At 37.9% G+C, this 21,908-nt stretch overlaps 1 protein-coding gene across 1 annotated transcript in view; it reads right to left on the bottom strand.

The window, feature by feature from the left end:
• Arid2 (AT-rich interaction domain 2) overlaps nucleotides 1-21,908 on the bottom strand; it is a 140,231-nt gene that overhangs the window by 115,697 nt on the left and 2,626 nt on the right. The window lies entirely within an intron of this gene.

The following is a 21,908-nucleotide window of genomic DNA, read 5'->3' as shown; positions in this document are numbered from 1 at the left end:
TGCTTTCCATGCCGTTCACAATTGGAACAGCCATGGGCTTTTCCATGCATCTCAGGAAGCTAAGCATTTTTTCAAGACCAGCCCAGTTGTGTTCATTTTTACCTACCAAGTTGGTCTGCTGACAAAGCTTTTCCTATGCATAGTAATCCTGTGAGTGGATTACTTCTGAGGGCTAGTGAGGCCAGGAATGAGCAGGGATCAGATAATGTCTACTGAGGGCCAGTGAGGCCAGGAATGAGCGGGGATCAGATAATGTCTACTCGTGTGGATGGTCTCAAGGCACATTCTAAGTAACTCTTTTCAGGGAGGGTGCACAAACGAATCATGTTTAACTCATACAACAACATTTTCAAATTCCACCAGAACACAAACCACTATTTTCTACAGTCCACCCATTTCACTGTTTGAAGATTCTGAACCAAGCATCTCTGTGACGACAGCCAACCTAGTCGGCCACAGAAAATGGTACAGTGAAGGAAGAAATGCTATTTCAGGAGAAGTTTAAACATCCTTTCCTTGCAATGGTTTAATGAAAACAATGAACTAAGTTTTGCTCCATTCAAACTGCAGTTGAGCAGCACAAAGAATACAATCTCCACCCCCACACACCGCCCACCAGTATCCATACAGGCTTGTTGCCATGATAGCCCACAGACCTGCACACAGCTCTCAAATCCCTTATATAAATTAAATTGCACATTATTTTCATACAACCTAAGCACACTCCTCCACACACTTTTTTTTTTTTTTTTTTTTAATTTTTCGAGACAGGGTTTCTCTGTAGCTTTGGAGCCTGTCCTGGAACTAGCTCTTGTAGACCAGGCTGGCCTCAAACTCCCAGAGATCCACCTGCCTCTGCCTCCCAAGTGCTGGGATTAAAGGCGTGTGCCACCACCGCCCGGCCTCCTCCACACACTTTAACTCACCTTTAGACTACTTAATTTAACAATTGAATCCTATATAAATCTTTCTATATATATATATCCCCCAAGACAGGGTTTCTCCATGGCTTTTGGTTCCTGTCCTGGAACTAGCTCTTGTAGACCAGGCTGGCCTCGAACTCAAAGAGATCCGCCTGCCTCAGCCTTCCTAGTGCTGGGATTAAAGGCGTGTGCCACCATTGCCTGGAATAAATCCTTCATTGTTATACTGTGTTGTGGTGTGTCCAAGAATATCCAAAGTTAAAAAAAAAAAAACAAAAACAAACAAAAAGTCCCAAAACATTGCAGCTACCAAATATGTGCATTTATTTTCAGGCCACTTTCTCATGAGTATATTCAGTTATTCCCAGTAAGACTCTCATGTAGTTTTAGAATGCAGACAGAACTGTTAAATCATCTGCAGTTAAGTACTGAATTCTACAGCTTGTTTTTTTAAGTGAACTCCGTGAAGCTCTAAACAGTTCCTTCCAGTAAGAAACAGAAGATAGTTTACCTATATCCAAAGTTTACGTGATTGTGAACTCATGATAAACCTGCAGACAAATAAACAAAAGGCACAAAAAAGGTGGTTTTATTAAATTTCCTAGGAGGCAGAAGACTTTACTAACTGGCTCTTCTGTAAACTGAATTCCAATATCAATGTGTTCGTGACAACCATGAGGACAGTACTAGATACTGAAGTATGAAGTACTTCTCTGAATGTGACTTCCGACCTCTTAGTAAATGGTAGTTTACATGTATCTTAATATTCAGTGAAATTATATTCCATTCTCTTATTAAACCAAGCAGATTTATTCTCCTACCTTAACTCTACCCCACAAAAGAATACAAGATTAATGTTCCAAAAACATAATTTTCCTTTAGATATTGTTTTGCTAAAGAATGAATAACAGCAACACAATATCAAGCCTCACACCTACAAACAAAGTATTAAACAGGTGTGCATGTGTGTTAGACACATGTGTATTTTATGTGTGTGCAGTGCATTTTATACACCTATTCACATGCATTATAATGTGTGCATTGTACACATGTGCATGGGCATATTATACACACGTATAGATGTGTGTACATAGCTAAATACTTTGTCTGGTTTTCAAAAGAAAGAAAAATCTATCACCATCTGGTACCAATCTTCAGACCTAGTTTTGTTCAAGGCCTGTAGCCAGGTTCATTTTATAATTGAAACATGGTGCCCACACCTTCTCTTTTCTTATATCTGAAACAAATCTTCTAACCATCCTTTTTCCTCTTCCTATCTGGATCCAAGTAGGTTTTCAACACCAAGATGAGCTCAAGGCCTCATCCATATGCTGCTGTTTACTCTAAAACTAAAGTGATTTCCTTTTTTTTCTTTTTTCAATTCGAATGACTTTTCAAGCACTCATATGTTGTCTCCAATAGATACACCTATGTCAAATAACTCCTGTAGTAACCAGTACTGTATGAATACTTTGGGGCTACAAACATCATAAACCTTAAGTTCCAATGTCTTGTTTGGGCTTACCAGGTAAGAAAAAGGTAGCTAATTAACAGTAGTGTCTCTGTAGTAGAAGTATACAGAGGGCAAAGTGGCCCTGTGTGGAGAAAAGGATCACTTCAAGCTGCTGGAAGACATAAGGCTTTATACAAAAGATAATATGACATTTTAAAGATGGGTTAGGAACACCTTAGGCACAGAAGGCAGAGAAAACAGCACATTCAAAGGCAGTGGAGGAGAGCAACTTGGTGTTCTGAAGAACTATTAACAATCAAGCCATCATGGCTAGAGCACAGATCACCAAGCCTTAACACAGACTCAGAGACACGGATCTATCCTCAAAGAACTAGCAAGGCCAAATTCACAAAGCACTATCAAGTTTTCACCTTTGTGATTTCACGCCCATCAGGTTTGCTTGTTTCTAATCTTGACACCACATTACACTTTCATTTATACTTCACAAAGCACCCAGAAAAATTCAACTCATAAAAATTCACTGCTCAAAATTCCCCAACAGCTTCAATAAAAGCCACAGAATTTTACAAACCATACAAGAGCCAACTCTAGTCATATTGGCCTGTCTCCATTTGCTCTTTATTGCTGTGATGAAACACTAACCAAACCCAATTTAGGGAGGAACTGGTTCACTACTTCTTACAGGTTAGAGTCCACTACCAAGGGAAGCCAGGGCAGAAACTCAAGCAGGAACTCAGAGACGGGAGCTGATGTAGAGACCATGGAGAAACACTGCTTTCTGGCTTGCTCCTCAAGGCTGGCTTAGCCTGCTTTCTTATACAACTCAGGACTCCCTGCCTAGGCATGGCCCACAGAGGGCTCGCTCCTCCCACATGAATTGTTAATCAACAATAAGCCCTATAGACATGCCCACACACCAGTCTGACAGTCAATACTTCTATTAAGGTCCAGTCTTCCCAGGGGAGCCAAGTTTATGTCAAGTTGACAAAACTAACCTAAACAGCCTCCATAATTATTCCCAGAAGACAATTGGCATGCCTCTTGCTGTCTGTCAATCCTAACCCAGGCATGTACCTGGACTGTCTCTATCTTTGCTGTCTGCACTCAAATGTCACCCCCTCATAAGGCTCATCTATTTAAAGATGTAACCCATATCCAAAGACTACTTCCCTTTCTCTGTTTTATTTTTCTCTCTGTCTTATTTCATATGCTGCTTGATTTTGTTTTGTTTTCCTTTGGTCATTACATTAATTCTAAAGAGTATTTTCCATTTTCATCACTGATCCATGTTCAGTGAGTGGAACAGTCCCAGCCTGTAACAAAAACCATAAACGGGCTCTGTCTCTTCAACTAAAACCTTAGTTTCTGTACAGTATGACTTGTGCTTTTTCTATTAATCATTTATTCTGTGGCTAAACAAAGAGCAATATTCTGCATGGCAGTTTCACGTTTGATCCCTGGAAGCAGACGGGTCCACTGCTTTGTATTTTGTGCTATTGCAAAAATTACGAAACCTCTTCTAAACCTTAGTTCCCTATCATAGGATGATAATAGGAGAGTGCTAAGAACTAAAATAATGCAGACAAGCACATTACTACCGTCCAGGCAGACAGCAAGTGTTGGTTAGATAGCAAAGTGACGGCAAGAAACACTCCGACTCACAAACTGCTTACACCAAGTTCTCACATCATTTCTAGTACCCATTTCTTCTGAAAGTAGATATTTTCAGAAAAATTCTGGATCTGCATATGCTGGCTTAATATATCAACTCTTCTCTACCAAAATTGTATTTTCATGCTGTTAACTTATAAACCGAGACATGGAGAGAATAATGTATGTAGTTTTACTTAATATTTTTTGAAAGCTAGGAATGTAGCTGAGTTGGTAGAGTGGTTGCCCTGCATGTACCATGCCCTGGGTTCAAGCACCATCCCCACCTGAACTAGGCAACGGAAGTACTCATACTCTCAGAGGCGCTTCTGAAGAAGGTAAAGAAAGATGAGGAGTACACAGCCATTCTTGGCTACAAAAAGTTAAGAGGCCAGCCTGACTACATGAGACCGTGCCCCGCCCTCTTAAAGGAGAGAGAACAAAGTTACGTAAGTGATAAATTATACAAAAGCCATATTTATCATAGATGTTAATTTATATTCTTTGCTAAAACTGAGTCTTGGTGTCTGTTTCATAAAACCTCATAAAAAAAAAACAAAAAAAAAAGTTTAACCTTAGAGCCAGATCACTAAATAAAATGTTATACTTCTAATTCTGTATTATATAGATTTCAATTCTTTCAGACTATACCAAATTAGACCTCCCATTTGTTGAGAGAGCCACCACGAGTTCCCAAGAAACTAGCAAGTGACAGGATAGTCTCACAGAGTTAAGCTACTACACGTATCAGGAACTAACTGGGGGCTTTAAATACATAAACAGTTTTGTTAATAAACTGTCCTCCACCTAAGGCTTATGCTGACAAACAAAACAGGACTAGCATCAAGCTAAATGTCAACCCTACCTTGACAATGGAACTTGAAAGTACTGTGGCATTCATCTGTAAGCCCAGTGCTTGGGAGGCAGGAGGGCCTGGAGTTCCAGTCAATTTTTAAAGAGCTTTCTTCAGTGATCTAGAAAATAGGATAGGTCCTATCTTGTAGAGGAACTATGGAGCTCCGTTCACATCAACAGAAGTCAACTGTTTTGCAGCACCAGTTTTATAGGAAAAAAGGATGCAGCAAAAGATTTGAAAACTGCTAAAGTCATCACCCCACAACTACCCCACCACCTCCATGTTCTGCTTACTCCTCTCAAACCAATTTTTATAAAGTTATAATCACATGTGTTTGGTAACAAATGCCACACATACACATACACACACACACACACGTGTGTGTGTGTGTGTGTGCGTGTATATGTGGTTTGAGTATGATAAATGTGTAAACGAAGAGGACAACCTCAGGTGTGGGTTTCCACCTTGAGACCAGGTCCCCTGGTTTCCCCTGCTTCTTTTTCTGTTTTGCCTCTCATCTCCCCGTAGGGCATCAGAACTATAGACACTCCTGCAACACATCTGGCTTCTCCATGGATACTGGGGATCTTATGCTTGTAAAGCAGGTGCTCTTACACACGGAGTCACCTTCTGCACTCTAGAACACCATCAAAAAAGCTAGATAGCACCAGGTTAAATACTAGCCCAACTTCTGTGTGACCCTGTACAATGTTTTAAACTCCTTTGTCCTATTTCTGAACTCACATAATAACAAGTTATGTCAACACGGATATGAAGGAGAGTGCACTCATGACAGAGCTTTATGTGAGGCAAACTGAATGTGTTACATAAAATACACAGCTCAACTGTGATGTCTTAAGTCAGAGGTATGCTACTAAAGTGTAATAAAAACATATTTTTTTAAAAAAAATATTTTTATTGTATGTGTATGAACGTTTTTGCTTGCTTATTTCTGTACACCATAGGCATGCAGTACTTTCAGATGTTGGATCCCTGGAACTGGAGTTATGGAAGGTTGTGAGTCACCATATGGGTGCTGGGAACTGAACTTGGGTCCTCTGGATGACCACCATGAGTCATTTCTCCAGTGCCCATAAAACATAAAAACCTATTTTAAAAGAATTTTCTTATACTGATGTTTTAAAATAATCTGTCTAAACTATAATTCCTCATTATTAAAAGAAAAACTTAAAACAAAAATTAGTGGCCAGCTTTATCAACTATGTAAGTTTAAGTTTTTCTAACAAAACATTTTTAATAACTGATAATCTATATAGTAAGACTTTCTTGTGTTGAGCCCTCCATTATCCCCATCTGTATTACAAATACAATTCTTTAGGCAAAAGAAAGCCAAAGGACAATGCTAAAGTGACCTATCACCTCCAATGGCCACCAAACCAATACCTATGCCTTACAGATGCCTCCATCCAGGAGACCATCTCAACACTAACAGAAAGGTCATATTTCTATAACAAAGAATCTCCAACAATCTTCTCCCTGTATTTCTTTAGAGAATGGAGTGAGCAGTGAAAAACAGATAGTTCTGAACTATGTCTTCTTGTAATAAGAATATAGATAGCTGTTAACTTCATGTAGGCATGCCAGGAACAACAGCTTCCTTTTATCACACAGCCTGAGCTAAGCTGTTCTTAAAGCTCATCCCACAACTACGGCTGATGGCACTATGAACTAAGAGGTTTGGTAGACATACTGAGCTGCAGCTATCTACGTCGTTCTTGCTTCCACCTTTATGATACTGAAATTTCAGGCTCCGTAAGCTATTCTACTAAAGCTGCTATAAAATATTAAATGTGTACACAGCATCTAATATCCATTCCAACATAGCCCTTTAAACTTTTTAAGACTTGTCAAATTCCTACAATTTTGGTTACATCGAACTGATCAAGAGATTATTAAGTGAATCACTCTAAGAGATAAAGAGAACCACATTCTGCATACATACATACTTAGGGCATGCCACACGATTTATAAGGAGGATAAAGGCATATCTGAGCAGCTCCCAGGACAACAACACTTTTGAATAACCAAATTAGGCCTAAAGGTGAAGGTCAAATACAATATACAAAGTAAACAGCAACACTTCAGTGATACTGGACCAAATAAATATACGCAAATACATAAGTAATGGGATGAATTTGCTTTTCTGGTCTATGAGGTAGATACCTACAGAAAATTCTTAAAATCAAAATTAACCTTGACCTTTATAATACAAATGTCATACAATGATTTAAACTGCTGTATCTTGCATATCAAGTACGGCAATGGCCAACAAAGACAGCAGCAATGGAGTCTGTTTTGTTTTCTTTCCATACTGGAGATTAAAAACTTGGTGTGTGCCAGGCAAGTTTCCACAAAATGAGTTACAGTCCCAGCCCTGAAGACTTTTTGTTTAAATTTTTATTTTACGTAGCATTTTTTTGTTTGTATTTTGCCTGCCAGAAGAGGGCTACAGGTGCCCTGAAACTGGTGTTACAAGTGGTTCTAAGTCCCTATGTGGGTTCTGGGAACCGAACCCAGATCTTCCAGAAGAGCAGTTAGTGTTCTTCATCACTGAGCCATCTCCCTGAAGACTTTTTCATAGGTAGACTATATAATAGGAAAATTTTCTCCAAAGTTACCATTTAATATTGTAACTGATTTTTTACTTACATATTAAATTCCCAGTACATGAACAATTCAAATATAGGCTGTAAACTGGGATTTAATAAATATAACATGCATCGGCTCCTCACTTTAGAGATAATAATGGCCTGTCGGTAGTGGTGCTTGCCTTTAATCCCAACACTGGGCGGGCAGAGACATTTGGACTCTGAGTTCAAAGCCAGTCTGATCTACGGAGCAAGTTCCAGGACAAGCAGAACTACACAGGGAAACCCTGTCTGCTCCTAGCCTTCCCCACTACCAAAAAAAAGCAAAAAAGTTAATAATGAAACAACTACAGATTTGTGTATTTGCACATAAGAATGTGGGTATGTGTGTCTGCACACGTGTATGTATTTAGGCCAGAGGTTGGTTTCAGGTATCTACCTCTGTCACTCTTATTTTCTGAGATAAGATTTCTCACTAAATCTGGAGCTCAGCACTTTTTGCTAGACAGACTAGTCAACAAACCCCTAAGATGTACCTGTCTCCACAACTTCTCGATCCCCACAGTGATGGATTTACAGGTCACACTACCACACCTGGCTTTTACACGGGTGCTGGGATCCAAACCCGGGTCCTCATGCTTGCACAGCAGATGCTTTATCTACTGAGCCATTTCCCCGGCCCCAATTTTAAAAATAAAACCAAACTCTAGTAGGTAAAAACATATACAGCATATCTTGAAATCTGACTTAATAACCTCGCACTATTGCTCATTCAATAAACACATTTGTGAATATTTTCAGATGTAGGATCGCATCAAGAACACACAGCAGGAGGTGTCTCAGTGATGAAATGCTCAGCATAGCAAGGCAGTCAGAATTAGGGCAAGGGAAAATCTGCTATCTCCCTACTACTTAAGTTATACTGTTCAAACCAATTAGAAAAAAAAGGAAGAGTCAATTAAAGACATGAAAAGTTGAAATTAAAATATGTATTTCCAAAAGACATGCTAGTACAAAATCCTAGAAAAAATATTATCAATGATAAAACCAAGCCACTAAAACTTGTTGCGGGACCTTTGTTCACACTGACACTCCGAGACTGCCAGTAAAGCTGACTCTGAAGCAGTAGGTGGAGTTAGCAACTAGTTGACCAGAATTAGCCATGGAGGTTTTGGAGGACTCAGGATACAGATAGAGAGAGACACAGGAGGTAGGAGGGAAGGGTTTAGAAAGATTCACAGGCCCTTCTGGATCAAGGAAGGAGTGAGAGGTTACTGGTCGCTGCTCTGATCAATTAGGGTTTTACCCCTATGTCTGACTCCTGAGTTTTATTTAATTATGGAACAATATAACTAAATGCCTCAAAAACTGACACACACAAAACAACAGAAGTGCAACCTAAAAGAGCAATGGCCATTTAAAAAAGCATATAAAAACCATATCAGCAAGAGCAGCACAAAAGATGATCCCTAAAGAAGGAACTTTTAGGACCTAGAATGAACAGCCCTAAAATTAACATGGAAGAACAAACACAAAGAAACATCAGAGAAAACCTTTAACATAAAAGTCACTGAGCGACAGGAACAGCAGCACCAAAGGCTAACACAGACTCTGAGGATGCCGTCTCTGAATCCTTCCGCCTGGTGAAACGCGCAGTTAACAGCACAGGGCAGGACTGGAAGAAGACAATTTCATGAACTGCTAGTTAGTTTTTTTCAAAGTTCTCTAGTCCTAAAAAAATTTGGCAATAATTGACAAAACTATACACCAGCTTTCCTTCCCTCTGCTGCCTCACCTCCACCACTTTGACGACGGCTCCACAGCAGCTGCGTAGTGGGTTCGGCAAAAGACTACGTGTGAAAGCATGACTCGTCTGGCATCATCATTAGTGTGATGTGTTGCAAACAATAACCTGAGTGTCACTATGTGAGGCCCTTGTTTAATAAGCTAGCGGAGAGAAACACAATGGAATACAATGCAGGTGCGAAAAAAGAAAAAAAAAGGCTTCTATGAATAGATGAGTAATTTTCAAGTGAAAAAAAGCTAAAATACAAAAAAGGGGTTTCTAAATTTAAAAGAAAATTAAAAATATATGCTCTATTTTTTCAAAAAGAACAAAGATAACCTAAAACTAAGGAAACTAGTTAGTCACACAAATAAAGCATGAGAATGAGGTAGAAGATACATGAAGCCCTCAAGTGTATTTATCTCCTAAACCTTAATTTCAGAATTTTACCAAAATTGAATCTTTGAGTAAAGATGGGAGATAAGCACAAAAGTAATAAAATAGGGGATACAGGAGTTGCGTTATAGTTCATACAAGTAGTAAACATCTAGAAAAATTCCAATCACCGTAAATTTTTTTTTCTTTCCTTTTGAAATGAAATAGGGTTCTCATTTTGTTGCCAGGTTAGTCCACATTAAAAGACTCAAACGATCCAAAGTGATCCTCTACCTAAGTAGCATGTGCCACCAAAGCCAGTTTCATTGAATGTTTTAACCTAATATTTCAATAACATAACATATCTTCAATAAAAACAAAATGCATTTTTGTATTGAAAAGAAAAGCCTATAGTTCTACTTGATAGTTTTGTTTTTGTGGTACAATGGGTATAGTAGGAAATAATTATGCTGTAGTAAATGAATCCCCACTGCAAGTAGAGAGATATGGATAATGTAAGAAGGCAAGAAGAAACTTAGATGACTATGACTGGAGCTGTTAGGATAACCTCACACCTCATGATTTATATAAATATCTATGTCATCGAACCGTTAGAGACACATGTGTATGTGCCAATATGTATGTATGTTTCTCCGGAAAGGGTCTGGAAGAAAAAAAATCTAATAGTAATGAAAACATATATCACAGTATCTATACACTACTCCACACCAGGAATCTAAGGGAAATAATGATGATTCTAGAGCTAAAAAACAAAACTAAGCTGAACCTAGTTGATGTTTTGTCAGAAAGTAAGGAAAAGTTAAAATCTAATGTAGACACATGAAAAAGTCAAGGAACCCACTTGAAAGGGCTCCCACTGTCAAAATGTATGAGAACAGATTATGGACCCTTGTAGAAATAAAAATCTCAAAAATAAATAAAATGAAAATACTTCCCTTACCCAGTGACTTATTTAGCCACAGGCTTATCAAGACAGATGGGATGACTAAATCAGAGAGTGTATACATGTATCACAGCAATAATTCAAGGCAGAAGCAACAAGAGTCATTAAACTTACTAGGTAAAGGGTAATGGTCAGCAAGATGCTTCCGTGGTCTCAAAATGTCTCACAGGTTCCTTCATTACAAAAGACAAAATACAGTGCAGAAACCAGGACACCTTAACCAAAATTAACTCAGCAATAAAGGCTCAAAGTGACATCTAATGAATGCCTCCTGCCAAAATGCCTAACCTAAATCTGACCCTGAACCACTCAGACAACCAACTTTAGAACACATTCAACCTACACTTTGGTTGCTGTTGTTATTTAGGGTTATTCAAATAACTGTTATTTGCAGCAGGGCCTCACAATACTTCCTAGGCTGACCTGAAATGTACTATGTCTATTAGCCCAGGCTGGTCTTGAAATTGCACAGCAGTGTTGTTGGCTTACAAGTATGTACCAATATGCCCAGCTTTGACAGCACTATTTAAAATGGTAATATTCTAAAAAATGTAGGACAGCTACAATTGGAAAAAAAGGTAGGTAAACACGACACATAATCATGAATAGCATGAAACAATTGCAAAATTTGAGATAAGGTCTGTATATTACACACTACAATTAAATTAAATTTTCTGTTACATCTATGTAAAGGTTTTGTTTTCATATGTGTGCATGAGCATACATGTGACATGTAGGTAAATATGCATGCCAAGGAACAGACTGAGGTGTCCTCAGAAATATCATCTAGCTCCTGTGAGACACTGGCCTGCTGCTCACCAATTAGGCTGGCAGTCAGCTGGTCCTCCCATCTCGGCCTCTCCAGCACTGGTATTCCAAGCATGCTACACTTCTACACGGATTCTGGGGATCGAACTCAGTTCTTTTACTTAAAAGACAAATGTTCTGCTGGCTGAACCGTCTGTTCTTTGAAACAAGCTCTCACTCAGTAAAGTTGTTTAAGAATTCACTGTGTAGTTCATACTGGTCTCAAACCCTGGCAATCCTCTTGCCTTAGCTTTCCAAATGCTGAGAGTCCCAGGTAAGAAGACTTTTATTCCAAGGTAGCATATGACTAAACTAAACACAGTCACTACTCCTGTAAAGGCATCAAATGATTAAACAGTGCCTACTACAATGTACTATGTCTACATGCACCATCAGATACAAAAAGAAAATCATAAAAATACAATAAATAACCTAGATAAGGTGTGAATAAGAATTTATGAGGGTGGTGGCACAGGCCTTTAATCCCAGCACTCGGGAGGAAAAGGCTGGTGGATCTCTGTGAGTTTGAGGACAGTCAGAGCTGCTACACAGAGAAACCCTACCTCAAAAACTAAACTATCTAGCTAGCTATCTAGCTATCTAGCTATCATCTAGCTATCTAAGCAAAAATAACAACAACGAAGAATTTACATATTTGTAGCAAAGCATTTTCAAAAGAGAAAACAAAAAAAAGAAAACTGGTATGTTCACTATTCATGTTATTTAAGGTAACCTGAAAGACCAATGTGTAGCAACATGGGGTTATATAGAAAAGGGAGTCAGAAATGTGATTCTCTAATGATATAAACTAAAAAGAATACATCAAACTCCATAAGCACTCTTGACCAGTCACCCATTATCAAAGAACACACTTGGAAACACAGGCTACCAAGGTACTAACTTCAATTAAGAATAAACTCAGGGGCTGAAGAGATGGCTCAGTGATTAAGAGCACTTGCTGTTCTTCTAGAACTCCCAGCACCCATGCTCACAAACACATGCAACTCCAGTTGTAGGGGATCAGACACCTTTGAGCTTTGAGGGCACCTGTACTCATGTGTGTGCACAACATACACAATTAGAAATTTTAGAAATTAAAGTTTTAAATTTAAAAAAAAGAGCATAACCTAAAGCACATGGGAAATCAACTTAGCCCAATAGCAATCAAGGAAAACATCCTCAAGTCTGGGATGACAATGGACACACTAAGGCAGCCCTTCCTCTAGAGGACCAGGAGTCAGGACCCCAAATCTATGCTCTCTGATATTTACTTATTTGTTTATCTACTTATTATGTGTTGCTAGAGAGAGAACCCAGAGCCTCATGTGTACATTTTCACAGAATATTCCTACTGACCTCATGTAAGCTTTTATTAACATTGTACTTCCTTAACTACTGGGCTAGGAGAGAGACAAAATAAAACTTGACCCAAAAGACTTCACCATAAAAAATGTTATAATTATAGGATAAAGAGTATCTTTGTAAAGCAACTGATCACTGGACCCACAAAGCAAACATTACATATAATGCTAAGAACTCAAAGACTAGAATTACCAACATTTGCCATCCTTCACAATAACACGAACATCCAAACAACAGATTAACAATGTCAAATTCCATTCCGTAAGAAAACTTTCCAGTTTAACCTTCACTACATGGTAATGAAATTTACTGATACACAAAATTTAAACACACCTAGAACATGGAATGTACATGAAATATTTAGCAACTGTACAGGGTGGAGAGTTATGAATAATGTTCTGTAAAATAAAAAGCAGGTCTACTACTAAGGACAAAAATGGGAAGGCAAAAGGGAAAAAGTGTGCTCAACATATGAAACACAGTTCCTGACTGGTATGTGATACTGCGAGTTGAGGCTGGAGAATATTACTCAGGAGCAGAGTGCTTGCCTAGAAGGTACAAAATCCTAGGTTCAATCCCCAATATGAACAAAAACAGGGAAGGAGGGAAGGAAGGAGGAAAGGGGAATACGGGAATACAAGCAGAGCTATGCCTCTCACTACTTAAAAGTAACCTACAAGCCTCTAGAAGAAAAGGCTCAGGAATATAAAGAATTTTTATTGTTGTTTTTTCCTAGGATTAAATAACAATAAATGCTTCTAAAATTTGAAATGTTATATGCGAGCAAATTAAAACACTGGGGCTGGGGAGATGCTTCAGTCAGTAAGGTGCTGGATGTGAAACTATGAGGACATGAACTCAGACCCCAGCATTACTATACAAAGCAGGCCGTGGGGACTGGAGAGCTGGCCCAGTGACTAAAAGCACTGGCTGCTCTACCAGAGGACCAGAATTCAATTCCTAGCCCTAGACAGTGCTCACAACCACAATTAACTCCAGTTCTAGAGGATCCAACACCCTTTTTTGGCCTCAGTGGGCATAAGGCATGCATGTAAGTGGTATAGAGACAAAACACTCATACACATTAAAAAACAAAACAAAGAAAGCAGGATGTGGTGTAACCCCAGTGCTGAGGGAGTAGAAATGGTGGATCCATAAGCTCATTCGCCAGTCAGCGAACCTGAATGTATGAGCTCCAAGTTCAAAGATAGAGCATCAAGATAAAAAAGAATGTGGATAGCTATATAGGATGGGATCCAAAGTCAACCAGTTTTCAACACTCGTGCACACTGACCACATGCATGCAAACATACACAAATAAGTACATGTGTACACACCACACACCCACACCCACACACTCATATACTGCATTAAACAAAGTATCACAGTAATACAGCTCTGTTTAGTTTTGGTGCTTTGAGATGAGGTCTTTCCTGACCTCTCCCCCACCCCATAGGTAGTACTGTTATCCTCACAGTAATTTACATATGAGCTCTCCTAAGAGGAATCTGGATGGAAAAGAATCCTTGCCAAGATGATAAGCACTAAAGAAATTCGGTTAAACCAATGGTTTCTCATTTGGGAAAAATAATGTGAAGTCCAAACAGGTTAAAACAACAAATATATGTTAAGAAATTCTCCAGTTAGGAAAAAAAAACTAAAGGAAATCTTGTTTTTAACTTTTTTTAAAGCCCAAGCTAAATAACTACAGTTAGGGTGAGGTAGGAGTCAGTGGCTTACTCATGTCTTCTCCCTAAGTAAAACAGTGCTCTCTCTCTAAAACTCAAAGTGCAGGGTGTGCCTTGACTCTGCTTGGTGACAGGTGTAGCTTCAGCAGGTGCCCAGAGCAGATGCCACTCAGAGGCTTTGTTCTGGATGTGACCCTGGCCAGCACATTGGTGCCAAGTTAAGTCAGTTATCTCAGCAACTAAACTGATTTCATTGGTACTTAGATCAACTGTTCTCAAACTCAGACCTACTAACAACAACCTGGGGGCATGCTTTTTAAAAGTACAGTTTCAGCCTACTAACTACTAAACCCATGGGTCAGTCTTACCATTGAGATCTACACACCATATGAAAACTCGGTTAGCAAAGCACCACTTATGTAGCATGCTTACATACTAAAGCTTTGGGTTATCAACCTTTAGATCCAGCCTTTTCCAGGATAACAGGATGGAAAAACCAGTTAACTGGTTTCAGGAGGAAGTCATCAACCAAGTCCATAAGTTAGGACCTTCTAAAGGACAAATTACCTCATTACTCTAATAAATAATGACATATGGGAAAAAGAACAAGAACTGATTTTTAAGAGGTAAGACCCAGCAGCCAACACATCAAAAACATCGGCTTTTTCAGGTTCCATCACAACACACTATGGGGTAAGTGGTAGAGTCCTGCACACACTGATGGTGTGTTCACAAAACTACAGTTCTGTCACTGGGCAGCAACATGGATTGTAGCAATTACTCCTAGATATCACTAAGAGATTTCAGTTTCAACAACAGGATATCACAATATATTTAGACAAAAGTAAGAGCATGCATTTTGTAAGAGCAAATTTCCTCAATTTACAACATATTTGCAAAAACTATAAGCTCAGTGATAGATCTACCATTTTAACAGAAAAAAACATACAGTTAACCTTTTTCTTGAAAATCACATTAACAAATAACCTAAAGACTAATAAATGCAAAGACACATGGACATGAAACATATCTGAAGATAGTAACTATGAATAATGGAGAATTATATATGATAAAGATTTGTAAAACATAAAGGGCTTAAGGTGTTCTTTGAAAAACAAAATTTATTTCCAAACTGGCAATCATAGCAAACACTTAAAAGTGAGAGTGAAAATTTACACCTAGGTCTTTCTTACAGGATACCATATATCCTATGTAGATGTGTATTAATAGACGGATCTTCAAGAGGTACCCTGAACTCGTCATCTTCTATCTACTATTGTATGATTCTGACCAAATAAAATTGCCAACATTTTGGTTACACTATGAACCAGTGCACCAATGATGTTACATATGTTTATCTTAACTTCGAAAACTAGTATCTTTTATTTTTATCCAAAGCGCACACAGCATGCTGGTGAGGTAACTAAAGCACAAGCCAACAAAGCCCAATGACCTGAGTCATCCTGAAGGCCCACACCATGGAAGACAAAACTCTCAAAAGTTGTCCTCTGGCCTCTACACATCTGCTATGACACAAATGCACAATGAACAAACAAACAGAACCTTAAGTATACTTATAATTTCAAGTCATAAACTAACTAGAGATAGCTTTAATCCAAACACCTCCCTTCTAAGTTCAATAAAGTCTGGCCTTAAAACTGTATCTACTGATAACAACTTTTTCCTAATATCAAAACTCAGGATATAGCCTCCCCAGTTTTCAAAGTCACCAGAACTGAAGAAAAACACAAATTTTTAGCAGAGCTAGCGTCAAACTCAACACAATCACTAGTCTATAAACAATAACTACCACAATTTGCCAGGGAAACTTATACAAATTTTTTAAAACTCAAATTTTCAACACAAGTATCATGTTTTTTTCTTAAAAAGCAAGTTAGAATAAACAGGAATTATAGGGACAGCTAAATCAACTAAAAACCTAAATATAAAGACTCAACAAAATTAAAGTTATTATAAACTTTTTCCTAAGAAGGATGAACCATGCAAATAAATGAGTCTGAGACTCAATTTTCTTTGGCATTATTTATTTACTTTGTGTCTGTGGTGTGGGCATGCCATGACACACGTGTGGAGGTGAGAGGACACTTCTGGAAGTTGCTTCTATCCTTCCACCATGTGGGTCCCAGGTACGGAACCCAGGTTTGGTGGCAAATATCTCTACCCACATCTCATTGGGCTTCAAACTTAATCTTTTGCCATGGGGATAAGACACAGCTCAGGCAGAACACTTGCCCTGAAGGAGGCCCCGAGTTCCATTCCCAACACTACCAAAAGCAAAGATAAAACACCATTTTTTCTTTTCTTTTTCCTTTTTTTGTATTTGGCCTCTATCACACTGACATCTGAGCTGTAGTTCAAATAGTAGGAAAACCCACTTTTTTCCTATTATCTTTCCCCATTTGAAACTAAGGCCGCTGCTTATCTTCCAGGCTCAAATTTTCTTCTAAGATTTTAAAACTGCAATGTGTCTTTACTCTTCTTTTCCCGTCAATGAACGTGCAATACTCTTAATAGTCCCCTGCAAGAATTACTGTTTAACTAGAATAGTTACTAATATAACTTTGTACAACCATTTATAATATGGAAATAGCAGCACCACAAAATAAATAAATAAAAAACCATAAATCTAGGCCAGGAGAAGTGGCACACACCTGTGGCTATAGCACCTGAGAAGCAGAGGCAGGGAAACTGTGAGCTCAAGGCCAGTCTGAGCTACAGAGTGAAGCTCTGTCCCAGCTGTTTTAAGTTAAATATATAGAAACTACATGAGTGTGATACAGAAATAGTCCACGTTTTACCTATTCTTCTTCCTAATCTCGTGTCTTCGAGGTTAGAATTCCCAAACTGTGCTCCAAGAAACCTAGTAAGTCTACCTCAAAAATGACATTTCACACCATACAGCATTATGGTGGTACTTGGAGTAAGGACAGAGGAAAGACAGTGATCCTGAAGGTGTTAGAGAGTCACACCCCAAAACACAACCTCTGAGTCCTAGATAAAATAGCAGTAGTCAACTTTATATTTATGATTCAAAATCATTTGACCTTTTCTAAGAGGCACATACTATATTGCAGGAAGACTGGCTTTTACAGCGCACAAATACAAGTTTCTGCCTTGACCATGAATATCAAATCAAAGAACACTGGGATGGAAGTGGAGGCAGACAGAGGGAATCCACCAGCTCTCACCCTACCAGGCCACATGTCCCCTCTCAACTCTTACAAACTCATTTTATTATTAATCTCTAGTAAGCTTGGGAAAGGCACAATAAATAGCCTTCACAAAGGAAAAAACTGTTCCAAAAATACTTTACCTAGATTTATACATTAGGTATCTGCATGTTGATGAACTAAAATGTCTTTACTTGTCCCCCTTCCAATTTTGCTTAGTTTGAGAATACAGAAGAGCTTACAGGAGTGCCAAGCTTTACTAAGACATAAAAGTGGATCTCACCTAAAGTTCACCATGATAACGCCTATCCCTCAAGAGCTGCTCTTATAAAATGGTACTTCTAACCAGAAAAAAAAAGGTATTTCTAGTTCACAGCTGAGGCCTAAGATTTAAATAATAAAGGCATATGTGTATGTTAGGAGGGCTAAGGATGTAGCTCAGTGCTAGACAGAGTTCTTGACTTGTACTGTGCTGGAGGCAGCAATGGGGGAGGGGTATTATGAAATTCCCTAGTGAGTAACCTGGGTCAACGTCTATCTAGGAAAGTAAATTGACTTCCAGTTTGAGCAAATGCATGCGGCTGAAAAACATGGATTCTGCGAGCTGACACCAACCTGAATGTGATCAGGCTTTCAACTTCCTTCATCCACTTTCTACTTCCAGCAAGTCTACAAACCTCTCAGAAATGGCACACACTGTCACAGAACAGCAAGCTCAGGTCTGTTCAAAACAAAGGACACAGCTTATAAAATTAAAGTTATAATTCTCACTTAGTACCTTACTAAGGATTTAGTTATTCTCCCTGTCCCCATTATTATTTTATTTACTCTTAACTAGGAGTAATCTGGGTTCTTTTTTCAGCTGTTTAGCAATTTATACTCAATGTGCTACTTTACTCACTTACTGAATAATACTGAATTCTTTCCCATCACCTCAAGTGATTCATAAAATGCTTCCTCAATGACCTACATCTGACAATCCCTAAATGTGTTTATGTCACTTAACTGATAAAAGTTAACTGCTGTAAAACAGCTACTCATGTAACTAAAGGTCTTCTACCCAGAATTGACAATGTGACTCCAGAGTGGCTACTGTAAGCACGGATCTAGCCAAGCTCTCAACTGTCCCCAAATGCATGCACACTAAAGAAGCAGTACTGCAAGGTTCAAATACAAAACAAACAAACAAACAAACAAACAAACAAAAAACCCCAGAAATTTGGAGTTTTATACAATAAAATTTCAATGTCTAAGATAGTTCACCTCCTATCCAAGTTTTATAAAGAACACATCAAGGTAACCTACAGCTGTACTATAATTATAGTTACATTCCTGGTATCTATAAGTGAAAAGATTCTCAAATTAAATGTTTACTTAAACCTTATAGCAAAACTACAAAATCTTTTTTTTTTCTTAGACAGGGTTTCTTTGTGTAGCCCCATCTGTCCTGGAACTCACTCTATAGACCAAGTTGACCTCAAACTTAGAGTAACTGCCTCCCAGTTACTGAAACTAAAGGCATGTACCACCACACCTAGCTAGAACTTCAAATTCTTAATCCAAGTAAGAATAGCAAATTGTTCCTAAATCTTAGTACCATCATACGGCAAAAAATAAAATTCATCAAGTAAATAAGTATCACACTGTTTATAGATATACTCAGGCACAGAATTAGCCAAACTTCCAATTATAATCTATTCAACTCATTTGTAAATGACAAACTGAAACCATAATAGCATAAATTTTACCAAGTGCATACAACAAATACAACTTTTTGATATTTGAGTTTCTCCATAAACAAAATGTGGAAATAATACCTTATCCTTTTTCACTTATATAGACAATCTAACAAATATTCATGGAACACACTGAGATAAATAAGCCAAGAAGGTGCTAACTGAAAAAAAAAGGGGGTTACAAGCATAAGAATTTATTAAAATATAACTTTAAATATAATAAATGTTAATACTTCTATACACTGTCAGAAGGCACTTAACATTTTCAAAAAAACTAAATACTAGTGTTAAATAATCAACTGTATATTCAATTTTAGGCTGAGAAATTTTGGGTAGATAATCTACAGTTGAATGAATGTGTATTTAATAGATTCAACCTAACTTTTGGCAGACTACAATGTCTCTATACTTAATGACTATATTTGTACCAAAAAGAACATAGAGGTGTTAGAACACGTGCATGATTAGCACAGTCTGCTCTTGTTTGTCTGTAAGAGTGTGTGGCTGTATCAAACGATACTAGTCTAACAGCCGCCCATTCCAGTAACTGTACAACTAACTACAGGAGGACATAGGCAAGTATGAAACTTGTAAAGAGAGCTAACAATAGCATCGACAGTCCCACAATATGTCCAAAGAAAAAGCAGCTCGAATTAAGTATTATGTAGACTATCACTCTGATATTAAATTCTTATTTCTCGCTCTATTACTAAATCAACAGTTTGGGAAGCATTTTTATCTACTCTTTTATTTAAAAGGTTTTTTGACACACATAGTAACACACACACACACGCCTGGTATTTTCTAGAGTTCCTATGGAACTCAGTGACTGTCAAGTTCTAGGAACTCTTTAGTGTCAAGCCTGAAGTCAATCTCTCCAACTTGTGATTAGAGAGAACATTGCAAAGCCAAAAACAAAAGAAACCCACCAAAAATACAAAGTATTGCTTTCCTTATCAGGAAGGATGGTATTAAATCTGATATGGCAGGTTAATTTATCAAGTCACTTCATTAGCATATCTGGCTGAGAAGGCACTCTTATGGCTAACTAGTAAAATTCCTGTTAGAGTCTGGCATTTGGTCTGCCAATTAGATTTTTTTTTTAGAGAAAGGTGTATAACACAACCCAGTACACACATCCTCTCAAGGTACAGTACACCACTAGGGAAAATTCTATCAAGGTTGGTAGTACCCAGTTTTTGATTATCCTATTTCTTTTCAAGCCATGCAAATCTTCACATGGTTTTATTTTCCAAAACAAACAAACGCTTTAACTTTTTCTCAGTATCCTAGCTACAGCCCTACAAAAGCAAACCTGGAGAGTGACATATGGAGGCAAACAAGTCTAGCGGAGGACACAGATCAAAGCAGCTTCTAATAGGAGCATAAAGCCCAAGTTGACCTAAGAACAATGTAAATACTTAAAACAACCTGGAAAGTATCCAGTCAAAAAGACTAGCTATAAGGACAATTACTGCATGGCATAATCCCAAGATAGAAAAGACAACAAGAAGCAACCTACTTATAATTAAACTTTACAAAAGAAAACAGTCCAGGTATTTTATTAATTATGCTGATTGTTAGTATGAAAGCAAATTTTACAGAAAAATACACATCTCACCAGCCATATATACCATTCAAAATTGAACACAGAAATGTAATCTATAAACTTAAAAAATACTAGGCATAACTTTAGAATACACAATTTAAATATACAAAATGCTACAAATGTTTTAAATTGATTAGTACAAAAGCCTAGCATGTATTAACATGATTCTCTCAGGTCCTCTATCAGAAACAGAAATCATCAAGTGACATCACTCTAAGTATTAAATTCTTGTTTCCCGCTCTATTACTACATCAACAGCTTGAAATGCTTTTTATCTGCCCTTCTATTTAAAAGGTACTCTGACACACATATTAACACACACAGCCACCCACGCCTGGTATTTTCTAGAGTTCCTATGGAACTCAGTGACTGCCAAGTTCTGTGAACTCTTCAGCAGCGGCAAGTCTGAAGTCAATCTAAGGCAGCCAATAGGAAGTACACCTGTGCAATTACCCTATTTCCTATTTCAGAACCCTGAGCCCTGTACAAAGTAACTAGTGCATCTGAAGCAACACAAAACTCAAATTATACAGAAGCTACATTACAAAAATAAAATAAAGGCATATTATAATATCACAATTACCAATATTTATTACAAAGAACTATTAAGATCATTATTTTAATTTTAAATAACTAAGAACACTGGGTAATCAAACAAAAATAAAGGTTGATTTCAAAACAAAGTACAATATGAACGGATCTATAGAGGAAAATCTACGAGGAAAAAAATTAAAAGTCACAAAGTACATTATCTAGACTAGTCGTACACCAACTAAGTAAGAAATTTACTTTTTTTTTTGAGCAAACAGTCAAAATATAAGGAAAAATTCCAACCACAGTACCTGGTTTCACGCCATCCCCATTTTCCTAAAGATACT

The sequence above is a fragment of the Chionomys nivalis genome, chromosome 17 (assembly GCF_950005125.1).
Source record: "Chionomys nivalis chromosome 17, mChiNiv1.1, whole genome shotgun sequence".
Classification (NCBI taxonomy): domain Eukaryota; kingdom Metazoa; phylum Chordata; class Mammalia; order Rodentia; family Cricetidae; genus Chionomys; species Chionomys nivalis.
Note: the sequence above shows the minus strand (reverse complement) of the source record. Positions and strands in the feature narration are given on the sequence as shown.